General features: G+C 42.6%; 1 pseudogene; it reads right to left on the reverse strand.

Moving 5' to 3' along the window:
- Window positions 1–3,824: 3,824 nt before the first annotated feature.
- On the reverse strand, window positions 3,825–4,861 carry LOC101649281 (annotated as a pseudogene).
- Window positions 4,862–5,599: the final 738 nt, after the last annotated feature.

Consider the following 5,599-nt stretch of genomic DNA (forward strand, 5'->3'; position numbering starts at 1 on the left):
GGACAGAAAGTGATAGAAAAAAGTACAGACCTTATAATGGTCTTTTATCAGGTTTTAGTGGAAACAATAAGGGTGACTTTGGAGTTGATCATAAGGCATTGTTTTTATGTAGTGGTCCGCAAAACTTTTTATGGTATAAATAAAGCTGTTTGGAAGAACCCAGCAGAGATTGCTTCCACCAGAACATCTCTCGTGTCCGTCTCGTCTGTGTTCGCTGACTCCACACCTCCTTCAGGTATCCAATTCAACCCTCCAGGAGCTGGACTCTGCCAATAGTGGATTATTTATTTAGCCACTACCTCAAAGTAAGTGGGTGAAACCCACCAGTCACTCTAAGGAAGAAATCTGACGGTGTCTGCTTCCCTAGAGACTTTAAATCCCGGAAACCCAGAGGGGCAGTTCTAATGGGGCTGCTGTGAGTTAAAATAATTTAGTGGCAATGAGCCTGGTAATAGAATAACATTACACTGGATTTTGGAGTTAAGGCTAATAAATGTTTAAATATAAATATATTTAAATCTTTCACTGCTTTATCATTCTTTTTTAGAACTTTTTAAAAAAAAAATTCTAGTCACATTGATAAAAGAAGATGAACTAGATCTTTCTCAGTTTTTCATCGTTCCTGAAGGAAAATTAACATCATAATATCATTAACATTAATGGAATATTGCTCCCAAAGTGTTTATTACTATCTGCATTAATCTTACTCACATTTAACAACATGCCCTCCTACCAGGTAATTCTTGAGATTGTTTCTTCTATTTGCTACATCTTTAAAAAGCATTACCAATTGCAGGAATGATTGTACCAAGAGCAGGAAAAATCATCATCATCAACAATTCAGAGAGTTAACTGTTCCCACAAACCAATCCATAACTACTTACAGCACAGAATAAGGGAATGAGTATTATACTTTAGGAATAAATAAGATTACCTGAGAGTGAAAAATGAAGATTCTTAAATCAGTGTCAGAGATTTGGGGAAAGTTTGCCTTATTTCACCACATGTAACCTTCGATCTAGTCACAAAGGTCTTCCTGGTCTCTTTGTCCCTACATCCTGATTTTAATCCCATTTGCCATATGTAGTAGTTACATAATCTGGTGTCAACTTGCGAAGGGGTGGAGTCTAACCTGTCAATCAGGTCGTAGCTTGATGACCTCATTTGGAGGTGTCACGGAGAGAAATAGCTCCCTGGAGGCCAAATGCACATTTTCTCTGCTTCTCTCCCTGTGAAGTCATTCCTGTTGACAAGCCACGTAGAGACACACTGTTGGTAGCCAAGGCCCTGGAGCTGGAGGAGCCATGTGGAAATCCCTGCCAGTGCTGAGATGCTTCCACTGCCACTGGAGGCACAAGACTTTGTACCCTGATACTCCTGCATTCGGCATCATTGCATGTGTTGCAGGAGTCTAAAAAGGAATTTAATAGACTGATATCAAACATATGGGCTAATATCGGACTTATAGACTTAAACTGGACTGGGTTGGGTTGTTTTCTCAATATACAATTACTCTTTGATAGGAAGTTCTCTATTAGATACACATGAGTGTCTCTGGATTTGTTTCTCTGGTCAACCTGGACTAACACATCATGCTCTATGACAAAGAGTATTTCTGGCAAGCACCACAAGTGGGAATAAAATGCTCCAGCTGGGAAAGGAGCCACAGTCACAGCTGTCTCTGGCCCTTTGTTGCCAAGGATCCATTGTACTTTGTGTCAGTTCTGCTGCTTCTTGAGTAGCACATGTAACGAACACTATCTTGCCGAGTCTCTGACGCCACTAGCCAGCCCGCCCTATGGGTATACAATATCCTTCCTTCCAGACTAATTCAAGTGACGCAAGGTTAAAGATTTCAAATGAAACGTCGGTTTATTTTGTTGGTTTGTTTAAAAATGGTGGGGGTGGGGATCAAAGAGGTAAATGAATTTACTCTTACTGTGTTGTAATTGCCATAGATTGGCTTGACAAAGGTACTAAAGATCACTTACCACTACTGCCATCAAGTTCATTCCAATTTATGGAAACCCTATAGAGCATTTCAAAGGTTGTAAATTTTTGTGGAAATAGATAGCCTCATCCTTCTCACAAGGAGCAGATGGTGGATCTGAATTACCAAACTTGTGGTTAAGTCTAGTGTTTACATTACCTGCGAGTCTCCTTTATTTTATTTGTTCTTAACAAGGAGACATATACAGCTTTATTGAATAATCTGCTAAAAATTTACACTCTAGCAGAGCGACACATTCTGGAGTTCAGCAGAAAGCATATGACCCATCTGAAACGGCCCTCCCCAAGATCCAGCCTTGTAACCCTGAGCTTACAGCTGATGCCCTCAGGGGTTGGCCCTGCTGTGTGGCGTGTGCTCTCTCCCTGGTTCTCCCTCCTCTTCCCAGCAGTGATCTCCAGCTGCCTGTGACCCCTCCCACAGTAGTAGACTGAGGCTGAAAAGAGCATGTTGTGGACACGGGTGCCCTCATCGAGATTGGCTCCTTCCCTCCCACTACAAAAGGGAGCTCAAGCGATTATGCAATCTTTCTCACCAATGTGCACAATAGAAATTTCAATTTTATGTCCGCTGAAATCAAGGCAGTATTTATGAAACATGAAATTATGCTAATGCCTCCTCTTCTCCTGTCTTTTCAGCACTGACATAATACTTAGGCCATGTTTCTCCTTTTGGGGAGAATTACTAAGGGGTAGAGAAAGGAGCCCTGGTGGGGTAGTGCTTACATGTTGGGCTGCTAACCACAAGGTCTGCAGTTTGAAACCACCAGCTGCTCCATGGGAGAAAGATGAGGCTTTTTGCTCCAGTCAAGATTAGCAGCCCTGGAAACTCACAAAGGGGCAGTTGTTTCCTGTCCTGTTGTGTCCCTAAGTGTCAGAATTCACTCAGCAGCAATGAGTTGGTTTTTATGGAAGGGGTGGGGAAAACATTTCTCTGCCACAGATGTGGGAGTCACTTCTTGTGGACACTTTATTGGCTAGATAGTGACAACTGACAAGCAGTGACCGCCATTTTACCCTCACAAAACTGAGGCCTGGCTAAGAGAGTCCAGTAGTTGAGTCACACCCACTCCTTAAGAACAACTCCACATGCATCAGAATCTTATTCACGGGCATCTCTCCTCTTATTTATAGAATAAATAGTAGTTGTGAATGTATTTGGAAAGAGGTGGTGGCTTGTCACCTGGCCCACCTCTCTATGAAATTGGGATTCTTTTATTGGTTGCAAAGAATCAGAGTTCCAGACCGTCATTGTGGTATTCCCCACTCTCCAATTTCTCTCTGCTGAAGTCATTTTGGAGATTGTACTGATCAGCTTGGATCCAAAGGGAATGCCGTGGCCTATCCAACATAGAAATCAGCTCTGCACATTTCCACTAAAACTACCATTGAAAAAGAAAGGCAGGGGGGGGCGGTGTCCCTTGGTTGTTTTGCAGAAGCTCTACAAGAAAGCATGTTTAGAAGCACAGAAGTATGCATACACAAACACAGACACACATGCTCACACACACATGGAGTTCGGATTAAAGAATCTTATCAGATACATAGTTGGGAGAGCACAGGGAAAGCTGCCAAGAGATGTGGAGAGTTGATCCGTGAAAGATGATGGAGTGTTCTAGTAATGACATGGAAGTGTTCTTAGTACACAGAAAAAAACAGGGAGGGTGGGCAGAGAAAACGATAAATTCAGGCTACCACAGAGATTCAGTGGCCATGCATGATTTCATGATCGTAGATGCCAGTTGACTGGGTGAAATGTCACATTATATAATGGAGTGATCAGATGGACTCGCTTGGTCCCAAGGAGGGGTATCCGCTTAGCAGGACACCCCCATGGTCTCCTGTTTGTTTGGGTCCTCAGAGGACTTGGGGACTCCTTGAGTTCCATCTGACTGATTGCTGATGAGAGACCGGCTGTAGAGACTTTCTCCAGAGCTCAGGCTACTTGAAGTTGAGTGGGTTCATGATTGGGTGAGTCAGACATGCTGGTAGATGGGATGTAGCCCATTCCCTACAAAAAGTACTTGAGGCAGTCCCCCACAGCCTGCCATCTTTAGCAAAGTTATATTTATCAGGTCCAGGCACGAATTGCATTCAACAACAGCCGCAACTGCAGGGGAACTGTCCCCTACCACCAATAACATACAACAATTTAATGTTTTTGTGTTATCATTTTGGCTCAGCAAGGGCCTTTCGATCTCAAGATCTCTGCATCCATTATAAGAACTGACGAAGAGCTGTAGGTTCTCCTGGTTGACATCTTGGGCAATATGCAATCTATAGGTTTGAATAAGGTCCACATTGGCCTGCAACTCCTCCTGCCCAAAGTGATGAGCCAAAATAATGTCCACAACAGTAGCTGTCAGGCACATTATTTTGGAAGCTGCCCAGTCAATCCAGTCTTTCACACACGGGTCAGCATTAATAAGCACAGGCATTCCACAAGCTCCGGATGACTGAGTGCAATTCTCCTGCCCAGCTCCAACTCCAATCCCAATGACGCCTTGCAGACTTAGGTGGGTAAGAACAGAAGGCAGCATTTCAGTCCATTCATCCATTGTAGGATACTGGTACCGGGTTGGGAAAGGGGCTGCACCTTCCTGTTGACCCGGGGCATCCACATGACAGACAGCCAAGTATTGGGTGAGCTCCTGCATATCCTCAAAGTTAAAGAAGGCATTGAAATATGATTTGTGGTTGAGGCCAATGTCATGATAGGTCGAAATGACCAGTCTGTTTCCTTTGCGTATGCCTCTTATAGTGACACTTACCACAGCATGAGCTCTATGTCATGTTCCTTATCATTTAGAAGGGTCTTGACCTCTGTGAGCTGAAAATCCTGAGGTTCGTCCATATGGACAGATGAGAAAAGAGTCTCAAGTGTATATTAGTAATTCTAGGTGCGGGCAACCCTGTCAGTGCAGTGGCGGCCTAGTCTCCTTTATTAAAAGGCACACAGACCCCAATTTGATATCTTTAACCGTACATATTTGGGTATGACTTGAACATATTTACAAATGTGTAACAAAACTGGTTTTCTTTGTGGGTAAACCTCAATTTGTCCACCTATTTCTTCGTGTGGCATGATTTGCATTCTAATCCACTGCCATTATCCTTGGCATTATATACCCACCTCCAGCTTCTGAAAATGTTTAGCACTCTTCCAAAGAAATCATTATGAACTACAAACATGAGAGACAGAACTACTAGTGAAAAAATGTTATTCTCAAAGAGAACTTAGTATCACAATCAAAAAATAAAATTCTGTGTGCTGAGTGCAGCAGACCCTGAACAAGATAGGGGCAACCAGTGCTGAGCAGAGTTCTTAAGATAAGGCCAACACAGAAGAGCCACATGATGACAGAGACCATTGCCCTTTGTCACACTAGTCCACGATGTACAGTTCATTATACATACACATGAATGGAAAATCATAGGCATGTATTCATACAGAATTTAATGACATTCATGAGGCCTTCCTATTGTTTTCTACAATGTACTCAGAAACCTTCTTTTTATGCTGTTATATTAAAAATATAAATTGGATAAATCCTGACCGACTATTATAATCATTGTCTAGCATTATGAGACC

This window comes from Echinops telfairi, unplaced genomic scaffold, assembly GCF_000313985.2.
Source record: "Echinops telfairi isolate 266 unplaced genomic scaffold, ASM31398v2 ScPeMD7_4;HRSCAF=17, whole genome shotgun sequence".
Taxonomy (NCBI): Eukaryota; Metazoa; Chordata; class Mammalia; order Afrosoricida; family Tenrecidae; genus Echinops; species Echinops telfairi.